Source organism: Equus caballus, chromosome 4 (genome assembly GCF_041296265.1).
Source record: "Equus caballus isolate H_3958 breed thoroughbred chromosome 4, TB-T2T, whole genome shotgun sequence".
Taxonomy (NCBI): Eukaryota; Metazoa; Chordata; class Mammalia; order Perissodactyla; family Equidae; genus Equus; species Equus caballus.
Window position 1 is genome coordinate 44,557,363 of NC_091687.1, and position 14,322 is coordinate 44,571,684.

Genomic DNA, 14,322 nt, shown 5'->3' on the forward strand with positions numbered 1-14,322 from the left:
GTTTGTGGAAGATAAACACATAGATAAAGAGAACAGATTAGTGGTTACCAGAGAAGAAGGGAGTAGGGGGGTGAGGGAGTGACTGAAAGGGGTAAAGGAGCACGTATGTATGATGATAGATAAAAATTAGACTATTGGTGGTGAGCATGATGCAATCTATACAGAAACTGATATATAATATTGTATATGTGAAATTACACTAGGTTATAAACCAATATGACTTCAATAAAATAATTGAAAATAAGTAAATAAATAAAAAAATAAGCCAAACTCATAAAAGCAGAGTGGAATGGTGGTTACCAGGGGCTGGGAAGTGGGGGAACAGGGGAGATGCTGTTAAGGATATAAACATGTAACCGGTAGATAAATAAGTCCTGGAGATATAATACACAGCATAGAGATTATAGTCAACAATACTGTATTACATACTTCAAAGTCACCAGGAGACTAGATCTTAATTGTTCTCACCACAAAAGAGAAATAATAATTATGTGACATGATAAAGGTGTTGGCTGACGCCACAGTAGCAATCATACTGCAATATACAAATATATCAAATGAACATGTTGTACATCTTAAGCTTACGATGTTGTACGTCCAGTATATCTCAATAAAAATAAATTAAAAAACAAAAAAGAAGCAATGACAAGTCAGAGAGCATTTTTATCAAAGGCAGAAGTAGAAACTGCTGAGATATATACTTAGAAAACGGGCATTTTCTGTCACACTAATAGTGATTTGGGCTGGAGGAAGACACATTGTTTTTCTCAACCTTTGTTTCCTCCCCTCAAATACTAACATATTATATTACATAATCTTTGTGAAAGATTAAAAAGATTCAGAAATCTATAATATAGACAGTAAATATGTCCTGTAATACAGTTCCTTCAGAATTTTGCAGGCTTTGCTCTACTGTCACTTAGTTTCCATTTTTTGTTTATTGAGAGGTCTGAGGCCGTTCTGATTTCTAATCCTTTGTGAATACTGAGGATCATCAAGATATTTAAAACCAACTGATGCAGACTCTGAAGGTAATTTACAAAGAATAATTTCAAGTGTGTATTGAATGATAGTAGCGTAATTGAGCTAAGCGTATTTCAAAGTGACTCCTTTGAAAAAAACAGTACTTGTTGGATGGATGGACCATTATTCAGTGTGTTTCCTACTGGGCTGGCAATGCCCTTAGGCCTATTGATGACTTCCTGACTTGCAATGACAGGAAAATATGGAGGGGTTGGTTTGGAACTGTATTGTGCCATTTATCACAAGCTGGAAAAGGACTGAATTAGTTAAATAAAACCCACAAATATAATTCTGATTTTTACAAACATGCTTGGTTTATCATCTCTTGCACATATCATTACATCTTTCAAACCTGGGTCGAATGCTACCTGTTTGCTTATTTTTCAGGGAACACCTACTACATGCCCAGGTATCTTCCTGGTGCAGAAGAGCCAACAGAAAGTAGGATGTAAGTGGTCTCTATCCTCACAGAACTTATCATCCTTTATCTGTATTTCTCTGATGGCACTCACCACGTTTTCATCATTTGTGGACACGTCATTCTCCTACTAGACAGTAAGTTGTTTGATGCTAGCCTCAGTTTACAACTTATTATTGTTTCCCCATGGTATTTATCTCAGTGCTTAACAGCTACAAATGATCAATCAATGTGTGTTGAATCGATGAATGAAAGACTTTTCCCAGTGTGCTTTGTTGGAGTAGTCCAACAAGCTTCTCTCCTACTAAACTGGTAGAAATAAATGTCTTGGAGTCATATTAAGAAGTTGGCACAGAAGAAACCATTAAAATGTAATGGCATTACAAAAATCAGCCTTAAATGTTTTTCCTTGGAATTATAGAATACATTTTATGGCTTAATATTAGTGAATCATGTTTGTGAGAAAAGATTATAGATGCAGAATAATGTATTTATCCAAAAGGTTTAATCTATTTAGAATACATTATCATGTACTAGGAAAGAATATCATTATATAATATTACTGTAGAGAAAGTTTAAAAAATCCTGTCAATATATCTTTATTATTGATAATGCCTAGATGAGGGAAAGCTTTGAAATTATCTCTTACTTTGATTTATCATTTTTCACATTTTGTGGGAACAAACTCCAAATGTAAGCATTTTGAAGAATTAAAAGTTATATCCTCAAATTTAGGGCACTAAGGAAAAGTACAGAATATCTGCTGATATTGTCTTCTCCTCAGGTATGTTCTCTTCTGTGGAGTTATTAATTTAAAAAGATTCATTGCTCTCTCTTTAGCTTAAGTTTTTTTCAGTACATCTTACCCAATAACAATATTTTCATCTTCTCTTTCATTCAAACTATATTATTTTCGCATGTGTTATTTTAGTTAATGCATCATGAGTGAGATCTTGAAAATAAGCTTTAAGTCAATCAGCAGGCCCACTTAAATAGTTTCCTATAGGGAGCATCTCATTGAACTCAATTTTGCCAAATGTTATTCAGTTTCTAGGGGATGGGGCCAGGTGAAAAAGCATTATTACAGTTTTACAATTTCCTGGAATTTGAGGGTAATATAAGCCTGTTATCTACAAAAGAGACACACAGCTCCTCACATTCTTAAGTACGTCACTCTTTCTTTCTGGAATTGAGGTGTTTATGTTAGAACAAGACAGTTATCAGGTCATAGACACAACTTAGCCGTCAGTTTGCAAGACTGTTAACTGAAGGGAAAACTGAAGATGATGGAACTACAATAGGCTTTATCTTGAATGTATTAACTTTAAAATGATTTTTCTATTGCAAAATGCATCAAGCGTAGAAAGATATATATACTTTTTTCATATTACCCAATTCACTCTGCAGCTAGATACCCCAGGAATGGTAAGTCTTATGTTTCCCAGGAACCACTCATGACTGCCTACCTACTATTGTATGAAGGGCTCTAGCAAACTCCCAGGAAAGCTGAAACTAGGCCATGGTAAATCATGGCTCTCTCTTCTTGAGAGCCTTCATCTAATATAGTCAAGAGTTCCCCTTCCTTTCCCAGCTAGGTTTGAACTTGCTACTCAGTTTTACAAAATAAAACAATCTAAAACCTGCTCTGCATTTCCTGCTTTTAAACTCAGTAGGGGCCAATTTTGGCTCTCAAGAGAAGATCAAAGAAGAAGAAATGAGTTCCATGTTGAGAACTGTGAAGCGTTTGAGATTTTTATCCCACTTGCAACCCAGCAAGTTAGTCTGATGCACTTTCATGGGTGCTGGGAGAAGACATGAGACTCATGAGTCAGAGATAAGAGACAGTATATTACTCATAGTAACAGCAATAGCCATCAGCTATCAGAATTCTTTGAGCTGGTTTCCAGAGATTTAATTCCACCAAGAGATGCAAAGAGGAACAGATGGTAGCTGCACATATAGTAGGTTGTCTTATAGGAGAGGAACCCTGAGGTTAGGTGACTTGAATCTTTGTTAACAGGCAGTAAGCATGTCTGCCCTTTGCTCCAGGGGGAGACACTGTCTTTATATTCCAAGGCTTTTTGCTTTGGAAACATCCTTTAATAGATGGTCTAGAACAAAGAACAGTAAGTATCTTACTGGGAAGATGTGCAGAAACATGAATGACCTACAGAAAACCGTCTTTCAACATTCTCTCAGCTGATTCAGGCTGATCTGAATGTTCCTCACATCCCCTACCCCCAGCCCCGCCCAGTTGCATCAGATTCTTATTTTATGGGTTCAAAATCCTCTCTTATCCTTCTGAGGATAAGAAATTTTCTTCTTGCAACCAGCATAGTTCCCTGCATAGTTTCTGTTTCCTCCAAGTTATTTTATTTTCATTTTATTATTATATGTTATTTGTGGTTTCTATCTTCCACGTTGGAAATTTTCCTTGGCTGTATACTCATGATTAAGAACAGGGGATACATAGCTTATTGGAATCTCTGAGCACATGGGTAGGGCTGTTGACTGGAGGCTAACTCTTGGGTGATGTCGTTGAGCTATCTGGAAGAAGACTTGATAATATGTTTAGGTCTTTCCTCCAGGGTGATCAGTTTTCTTAGATAAATCTCTTACAATTTTCTGCTTGGCTGGTAAAGGGCTGCTTTTCAGGGTTCTGGGACATACAGTGGTGGAAGCACCATGGGACTTTTAGCCTTCATGCATTTATCAACATTCTCCTTGTTTAAGTGAAGTACTCCCCAAATCACACTTCTCTAATTCTAAAGAAGATTGAGAATATTTTCTTGTATTTATTGGCAGTGTGTTTTCTCATCTGTGAGCTGCCTGTTCATGTCTTTTGTCCATTGCACTGTGGAGTCATTTGCCTTTTTCTTTTTAGGAGTTATTTGTGTGATCCTGATCCTAACACTGTGTCAACCGTATGTGCGATGAGTATCTTCCTCCAGATTATAAATTTTCTTGTCCTTGCTTTCTGCCCCTGCCGAGCATTTCCCTCAATTTATAGTCTGTCCTGATTCCTAGCCTTTTGTGGTGTGGTCTTTCTTCTGACACTCTACCAACATGGGTTCAAGGTTTAGACCCCGGTATCACCCCCTTGGCTCCTCTTAGGCTCTATATTCCTAGAGGTCGACATGGCGTCCTTCCTTCTTGGTTCCTCTGAGAGATTTTTTTCTTTTTATTTATTTATTTATTTTTTACTGTCTTCTCAGTTCTTCCATTGATTTAAAAGAATATTGTATCCATTTTTTTTCCTTGCATCTTTGGACATTTTGGAGCCAGACTGCATAGTGATCTCTAGTCTACCTTGTTGCCAGAAACAGAAGTCTATGCTGAATTTATTTTTGTTTTTCTAAACGTTCTGCCTATGCTAGTTGGAATTTTATAGAAACATATTTCTTCTAGCCAGGAATTTGAAATGTAAAATTGAGTTTCTGCTCTGGGTTTTAAAGAAATTTTTTTTATTTGTAGAAAGAGGAATACCTTAGCTATGTATGTTTCTGAGTTTAAGGGAATCTACACCTCTTTTTAGTATGGTTGAGCTAATTAGAGCTAGATCTCTAATGTCTTAGTTAATGAGTAATCTTGACAAAGCTGGGGCAAAGTTAATTGACAAAGTTAATTGTAAGTGGACATACAATTTTTACAATAATATTTTAATCAATGTTACTGATGATAAATGTCCTTAGGCTCAAGGTTACAAGTTGACAGCCTTTGGAAATATTAAAACAAAACTTTTCATATTGCAGAGAAGCATTTTGTCTTTCCAAGAAAACAGTCTAAGACAGAAACTCAAATTTTACTTAATGTCTATGGCAATTGGTATGTACATCTTTCTAAGCTTTTCCTTATCCAACAAGATGCAATTACTGCCTGATGGGTCTTCTCAAAGCCTTATGTCAAGTTTCTCATTCTTTTTCCCATTAAAGTTTCTTGTACAGCAATTATATTTTCTAGCCAAGGCTGAGTTAAACAATAGTAAGCTTATAATTATCTGTTTCTACAGGAGAAATAGGTACATTAGAAAATTGTTTATAGAAACTCCTTCCTCAGGAAAAAAAACCCACACAGGCTAAGGCAGCTTGAGGTCAAATGCTAAGGTAGCAATAAGCCTGAATGATAAAAGTTCTGAGAAATGACAAGATCAAAAACAATAAACAAGATCAATGTTTAAACAAATCTTACCTCCATTTCTTTCAGAAATTAATCTCAGCAAATTATTAAAAGCAAAGGAGAATGCCACCATAATTCTAAAATCTTATTTACAATAATTACATTTGACAAATAGGATGACACTTTCATCCCGTAAACCCTTTCTTTCAAAAACTGGAGAAATTCCGCGCTCAGCAATGGTCCCCAAGTAAGGTCCCCAGGTTCCTTCAATTGCCTATGGGCAACCTAATGCATAAGAGCACACACACAAGGTTAGTGTGCCCGTTTCCTTCTATTGCTCTACACTTAGCACAGTGGTAGGTGTTGGTTGTGGAAATAAACTATTGTGAGGCTGAAGGCTACAAAAGATTTACTCTTTTGTGAATCAACAATTTGCATCCTTGTTGAGGTAACAACATAAACAAATGAAATAAAATAGACTGGGAGATGGCTCTTAAACATTAATGTGTATAATGTATAAATCATCTACCATGCATATAAAATGCAGATTTTGGGGCCTCTACTGCCAGAGATTCAGATTCAGTAGATTTGGTTTAAGGCCTGGGAACAGCATTTTTGAAAACGCTCCAGGTAATTCATTTTGAGGAACATGACAAGTGGAGCTTCTAATCAAGTACTTGAAAGGCTATTTTAGGCCAAATTTCTGTCAGGGAAGACCTGAAGGAAGAGGTGAGGTGGGTCTTAAACCATGACTTGGGTTTTTATGTCTGGAAAGGAGAGATGAATCTTTCACATGAAAGAACATGTCACGAGCCAGGGCCTGCAGGTGGGAATGGGCCCTACAAGAAGGCACAATGAGGAGAGACAGTCCTGACCAAGGCACAGAGGCCATGGTAGGATGCACTGAGAAGATCAGAAAGGTGAATGTTCAATAAATATTTGTTCGATATAACTCTTGGCTTCCAGGTAACATTTCTAGGCAGCACAGAAAGATAAGATTTGAAGTGGGAGGTCTATTTTACCTGAATAACCTTAGTCCTGGCGCTCATCATCTGCAGACTCAGAGCATTAAGTGAAATTGGCTTCTTCTCCATCCCATTCTCTATTAAAAGCCATAATTTCTCTCCTTGTCTCTATGTCTCTTTTATGGAAGTGTGTACTTCCTATCTTCTTGAAATTTGTGAGTTCATCTAGTCGTCCAGACTTTTAGAGGACAGGTCCTTAACTTATTCATCTTCCTACTTTTTGATAGTTCATCATATAATGCTATGTAGAGCTCAAAAACATTTGTTTAAAGAATCAGTTGATGACATTATCATTTAATGAGTATATGCCATGTACCAGACACCATGGTAGGTACTTTGTATATAACATTTCCCTTAGTTTTCATAAATCTAGTACAAGTTAGGCATTGGTATTCACATATTGTAGGAAAGGACATAGGCTTGGAAAATCAAGCATTTGTCTATTGTCACACAGCTTCTAAAGAACAGAGGCAGAGAGAGAAATGGGACAAGAAACTAGACTCAAAAGATATATTCTTTCAATGCTGGACAGAATGAAGAAAAGAATGAATGAGTGAATATGGAGTATAAAGGCAAGTAATTCATCTTAACTGAGTGAGAATAAATGAGATTTTAATCATGTATGAATTGCAATCTGCTTATTCTAGAGATGGAAGCAAGGTAGACAAGGTACTCTTTTGTCCAGTTCTGAGCTCTTTGGAAGAAGTGTAGTGTGCTGGCAGGGGGTGCCAGAGCATAGAATGTGCAGTTAGAAGATGGGACTAGCAGGATAGTCTATATTGATAGGGAGGGAGATCCAACCATTGACACAACAGTATTGTGTGACAATGTGAAAGAGGAAGAAAACAAGTCTTTTGATGGGATTTGGTCTTGGATGAATTATCACCTGAGTGCTTGGTAAGAAATACCAATGCCCGGGTCCCATCTCCAGAGATTCTGATTGATTACATTCGTCTGGGGGGAGTCCCAGACATTTTTAAATGTAATATGCAGCCAGGGTTAAGAAATCACTGTCCTAGGATTTCACTTCATTTCCTGAACAGCAGGATTTGGTGTCACTGATTTCACAGCTTTGCCTTCCACAGTTGTCTCTCTTGGTAACAAATCACTACTCTGAGGTTGCTGGTCTCCTGATGTTGAGTAAATCAATAGGATTATTACCAGGGAACTGCTTTGTTTTCATTAGATGGGAGCCATCTTTTTCTGAGCAAGACCTGCACTCCAAGTGATTTTGCTTCTGGGACCAAATTATGCAGTCATTGGCATCGGACTGTCTTAGCAAAATTAATGAAAACATAATTAAGTAAGTTTCCCTCAGCTGTGCCATTTGAAGGGTCCTTATAATTTTTTAATAATCAAGTAGTAACATAACAAATTAAGAAAATGATTGTTTAAATTTCAAGTTAGGCTTTTCAATTAAACTCAAATTATATCCCTAATGAAGTGAATCATTAGTGATGATCTCAAATTATAAATCTAGACTTCAGGGATAAAGCATGGGTTTTGAAGTTGGAGACCCAGCTCAGAAACCTGACTGCAGTAATAAATGGGTAACTTTGGAGAGGACACATAACCTGTCTGAGCCCAAGTTTCCTTATTTATAAGATGAGCATAATAATCAGTGCAATGGTGAGCTGGTAAATGCATAACAACTGGCTCTCTGGAGGGGAGGCTGATTTGTGATATGTGCCAATTTCCAAGGTGTAAATTCTCTCATCATTGCAGATTTCAAGTTACCGACAGAACTGGCTCACAAATTTCCTGAAGATTTAACAATGGGCTCTCGTGAGTACCACTACTTACTTATTATAGAAAATGAGGTACTACATCTAACTCAGAGGTTGGCCCAGACTCAAAATGTAGAGTGTTCCCTGTAAGTATGGTTTTCAAAAATTTCAGATATTACTGCATTGAAGTTACAAATGCTGTTTGAAAAACAAGATATTTTACTTGTGGCAAAAAAGGGCAATATTGTTTTGTTAACCTGAGCCTGAAATAGATTTATGCTTTTCCAATCTGGGTTAGTCCTAAATTCACAGTCTCCCGTTTTGAGTCCTGAAAAATCTACATTTACATATTTGAGAATTATTAGATCTGTGTGGAGATTTTGTTCACAAGGATTTATTAAGCACATTTTGAGTTCTCAGCATTATGCTATACTGTGGACTATGCCAGTAACTTCTTTGAAAGGCAAGATTTGCATGTGTGAGAGTTTTAGATTATCTTAACATCTTTCTACTTTTCTTCTCAATGACCCTCTCTCCATTCTTGGCATCTAGTGCCTCTCCTTGCCGCTTTCTTGCTCTCGATACAGTCACCTCTTCTAGGGGATTTTTTTTTTTTCACTAAGGCACAAGACTGAAAATATAGCAGTCAAATTTGAGACAAAAGGATGAGGATGGGGGAGCTTTTCAGGAAGCCAGAAAATTGGCAGCATCCCAGATGGGGCCAAAGCTGCGTATTATCCTGACTTTAGCATGGGGTCTGGTGCCAATAGACTGCATCAGCGAAGGTCTGTCAAAGCTCTTCCTATCAAATCACCCAAAAGCCTCCCTATTTCCTGAGTCCTAAGCACAGGGGAGGCACAGTTAACGGTCACTATCTTTGTTTTCTTCCTTGTGTAGGCCTCTCGCTATGGGCTTATTCCTGCAGTTCTTGCCATATACTCTGAATAAAACCAGATTCTTTCTGAGGCCGCAGGAGCCCTGTGGAACCTAGACCCTGCCACCTGCTCCAATAATAACACTAACTTGTGTTTATTGAGGGTTTACTATGAGCCAGGGGTTGCCCTATGTGCTGACCTGAATTCAGTCACATAATTTTCAAAACAAGACTTTGCAGTATTAATCCTGCTTTACAGATGAGGAAACTGAGGCCTTAGGTTACATCCTTTGTCTGAAGTCACACAAGTCCAAAGTGGTAGGGGTGGGATTTAAACAGAGGCTGTCTAGTGGGGTCTTCTTTCATAAAGGACATGCCATAAGGGCATTTTGAATTCTGAGCATGGCCAAACCTGCCATCCAAAGGGGCAGGGAGGATGGTCCTCCCATGGGGAGGGGCACCCAGGAAGGGGCAGAGACAGACCTTGCCTATGTCCAGTATGGAAGATATATTTCAACAGTGAAGAAACCACATGCAGTTGTCTATCTCACCAATGCGATTCATTGTTTAATTAAATTTTTAGTTGAAATACATGTATAGAAAACTGCTCAGGTCATACATGCACAGCTGCGTGAACTTCTGCAACAGGAACAGACCCATTCACTAGCACCCAGATCAAAAAATGGATAATCACCAGCACCCAAAAACTCCCTTACACCCTTTCTCATTCATTTACACTATCCTCCCTGAAGATCACCAGCATCCTGACTTTTCTCACTATAGAGTAGTTTTTATGTTTTTGAACTTCATATAAATGAAATCATACATATTTACTCTTTTTTGTCTGGGCTTCTGTTGCTCAGCCTTTTGTTTCTGAGGTTCATCCATGCTGTTTTATGTGGCAGTAATTCATTTATTCCTGTTGCTTAATATCCCATTGCTTAATATATGCCATGATTTATTTATAAATATACCATGATTTATTTATGTATTCTACTGCTGATACACATCTGGGTTGTTTCTGGCTTTTGGCTGCTATGAATTATGCTTCTATGAACATTCCTGTACATGTCTTTTGGTGCCTATAAATATGCATTTTGTTGGTTATATATAGAGGATTGGAATAGCTGGGCCACAGGATATGCATATGTTCAGCTTCAGTAGACAATGCAAAATAATTTTCAAAATGGTTATACCAAGTTAACTCCCACCAGCCCTATACGGCAGTGCTAGTTGCTGCATAGCAGTATTCTCATTCTTTTTCATTCTGTATTTTGGTATTTAACAGTGATTTTAATTTGCAGTTTAAATTTTTTCCTATTTTTAATTGGATTGTTTTTTCCTGTTGATTTGTAGGAAATTTGAAAATGCATCTTATCAGTCTATTTTGCAAGGATTTAAAAATCTATATATGATTAGCCAAATACAGTTTCTTCATATCCAAAATTAAGAATATTATTTAACACTTTTTTAATTGTTGAAAAAGTAGTTACTTATTTTTAAAATTTTGTTAATCATTGAAAAAGTAGCTACTTATGATTTAGCAGTTTGGTCCCAGATTTACCTCTTGTACAGATAAGGGCATTCCTGAACTCATTGATGACACGTTAGTTATTCTAGGAAACAGCTTGTTTTCCTTCCTTTCCATTTTTTTACCCTCCTCTCTCTCTCCTCCTATCCCCCTCCATTCTCCCTCTCTTCCTTCTTTCATTCCCACTCTTCCTTCCTACAACAGTTTACATTTGTGTAAAAACCTTATACCAGAGTTTCTTTTAGAGAGTTTGTTCTCAGTCCATAGTCCCCAACCTCCTTTCTGAGAACACTGAGTAAACCACTGGGACACAAGTTTATGCAAATAACCATATCAGAATTACCACATGACGTTGCTTTCTGAGTACTATATTTCACGAGGGTCATTTAAAACTGCTTTTAAAATTCATTTGAAAGAGAGAAACTCCCAAATATATGCTCATTATAGAATTTCAAATGAATCATGCAATACAAAAAGAACGTCTACAAAATACAGAGTAACAAATAATGCTGTCCTTCCTTCACAGGTGTGCTTGGTAAAGAAGAGGTGATACACAAACATTCGGAGCTGCACACAAGATAAATGCTTTCATTACAAAAGCATTCTCTGGATTACAAAAGGATCCACAATAATTCACATAATGCTCTTTTGCGCCTCTATGTTCTTTTTGCTCATTCTGTCTCACCTGTCTTTTTACAGAGCAAGGTCCTGAACTATGCTTAAAACATAATTTCATTTACAGAAAATCCTTTATATATAAACTTTATAGCAAAATATTGCATCAAATAGACTCTGTAGGAAAAGAACACTTCTCAGACATCACTAGGAGGGAACTTCCTTTCTTTCAGTTGTGGCAATGGGTTTCCACTGATTCTCCATACTCCCAACTCTGGCATCCTGCAATGCTGGCAAAATGGCAAGAGTGGCCAAGGAAACAACAGAATTTACTGTCCCTTCCAAGGCTGAATTTAGGCCTCTTAACTGCTAAATTCCAACTTAATGTCAAAAAACCCAGCCACATTTGAAATGAAAACTACAATTGAATACTCAATCTGCTCACAGAAATGGCCCAGGGAAAAGGTGCTGAAGACGTCTCCATAATTTTAAACCTCAGATTCTGGTGGACAATATAGAAGGAATACAAAGCCACTTGGGTTACTGAATGCCAGTGAGAATACATGATTTATTTGGTGAGTTTTTCCCTAAAGGGTAAGAGAGAAATGGCGTGGTAGGTGGAGGGGGATGTGGGGTCAAGAAATAACTGTTTTAAGATGGAAGAAATAACAGCATACTTGCGTATTGATGGGAACAGTCTAACAGAGATGGAAAAGCTGATGATGCAGAGAGAGGAGAGGGTTGCAGGAGTGACATCCTTGAGTGGTGAGAGGAGGTGGGATCCAGTATGCAGGGGAGATGCTGGCCTTACACAGTGGCACAGAGCATGTGCTCAAAACACATTTGTCAATGCAAATAATCCATAACCAATCTATAAATGAGAATTGGGGTGAGCTTATTCTGAGCCAAAACGTGAGAACCATATAGCCCGGGGCCTTCCTTCCCTGAGGAAGGAAGGGCACTAAAACAGTGGGGTGTATACAGTGGTTGTGTACCCTCAAAGAGCGTGTTTCCCATATGATTGAAATGTCCCTTTTACAGTAGTCACAGGACTGTTCTGTTGGGCACAGCAATTGATGGACACAGCAGGCAGTGGTCTGCTGTCTCAGTAGACAGAGCAGAGTGGCAGGTCTGTTGTCTTGAGCTGCGTGGTCACAGGTGAGCGCAGCAATCAGTTCCTAGCCTAGGGAGAGATGCTTATCCTTAAGGAGATGCCCACAGTTGCACCTTTATCTTAAGGCCATTTGTTCTTGTCTGTGAGACATAACAAATGCTTAAAATAGATATAAAATGCAAGCTCAAAGGTCATGTCAGGCCCTTTTGGAAAAACAAAGTCAGGCTGAATAAAGTTTACACCAAATGGCTTCCTCATGTACTCAAATATCCTACTGCTTGCCATTCTTGTCATATTGAAGGAACCAATGACTTAGCATGTATGGATTTATTTTTGTTTTTATTTTTAGTATTAAACGGGACCTCAATACGGTATCGTGATCAAAAGCAGAGACTTGGGAATTTAAGAGACATGGCTCTGAGTCTGATTCTTGCAACATCTTGGGCAAACTGCTTAGACTCTCTATGACACAGTTTATACATCTATACAGTAGACATAATACCAGTACCTCCCTCATAGTGTTGTTGGCACTATTAAATGTCGTAAAGTATGTGAATTGCCTGGCATACAGAGAGAGCCCCAAATGCTAACTTCTATTGTTAGCACAGGAGGCCTGGGCCGCCAGAGCTGAGTCCAGGGGCAATGCCCCATGAAGCCCATGTGCACCCTGAGAGGATCACAGAGTTCCCCTTCCTTCTGTGAAGCTCACGCTGCGATAGCGCAGAACATAGCCTTCTTTGCTCCAGTGTTCAAGCCATGTGCTGCCCTGAAAATTCTGAAGGGGAGGTTCAGGAGAGTGATTTCCTCTCCTTTTGGAGCCTTCCCTAGAGTAGAGCGGGTTGCAGGACCGAGTGAACTGCCAGAGGGCAGGAATGGTAAGCGGGGAGAGGGGAAGGTGATTTCCTCCTCTCTGGAGGGAACGGGCTGCCTTGAGAAGTGCTCAGTAAGTAGTTGGGTGAATTGGTGAGTTATTACCACTTCCCAAGGAATCTGCAAGCCCATGCAAACAATGTAAACCTTAAAATTGATTAACAATATTAACAAAGATAGGCCAGATTTTAGTCTCTTAGTATAATTGAATAAATATTTACAGTTTGCCAATGTGTATCTCCTAGCCTGTCAATCAAGATTCCTCATGAATGGTTCTTAGAAATTTTGTTTTGAAAGACTGTGCAGTAACATCCAAAACACAATTTAGCTGTGACTAACCCGTCATGGCTGATAATTTTGGTTGCTTTGGGGGCAAATTAGAGAAAAACAAAAATTTCAGTAGTTCTGAATCTGTGTTGAGCAAGTTTATTAAGTGTAAGTTTCACAATCTGGAGAAATATTGATGAGACAGGGGATCTCAGGGTAGAACAGCTAGAGGAGGAGACGATTACAGCCGATCTTCCTTGGTTTAAAAAAATCAGCATATGCAGGAGTCACTGAGGATAAAATGGCTTCATAAAATTTCCGTGACAATATCCAAAGGCTAAAGTCCAGTGATATAATTAATTAAGAGTATGTTACACTTACATTGTCAGTTACAATCACATCAAATTCATCATTTCTGGGTTTTGTACTGACTAGAGTGCCTGCCAGTCAATGATAATATCCCTCAGTTCAGTAACTGTGGAATGGTGCCTTGCAAATTAGAGATAATCAGCAATATTTCATTTAAGTTTCATATCTTCAGTTTACCAGAGCACTCATTTTTAGTCATTGTCTTCACACAGTTCCTGTCATAATCAAGTCATAGGATCTTTGTCTTTTTTTTGTCACACATCTGCATTTATTGTGAGCAGCAGGTGGGATACTTCCAGCAATAATAAAAAATTAATTTACAAAAGCAGGGACTCAGTGAAGTCACCTGATTGGAACCCTTGGGAGCTCGTAC

General features: G+C 38.1%; 1 long non-coding RNA gene across 1 annotated transcript; it reads left to right on the top strand.

Moving 5' to 3' along the window:
• Positions 1-1,410: 1,410 nt before the first annotated feature.
• On the top strand, positions 1,411-11,904 carry LOC138923737 (uncharacterized). Its single transcript, XR_011437806.1, has 3 exons — positions 1,411-1,578; positions 8,308-8,367; positions 11,241-11,904. It is a non-coding gene; the product is annotated as an uncharacterized lncRNA (long non-coding RNA).
• Positions 11,905-14,322: the final 2,418 nt, after the last annotated feature.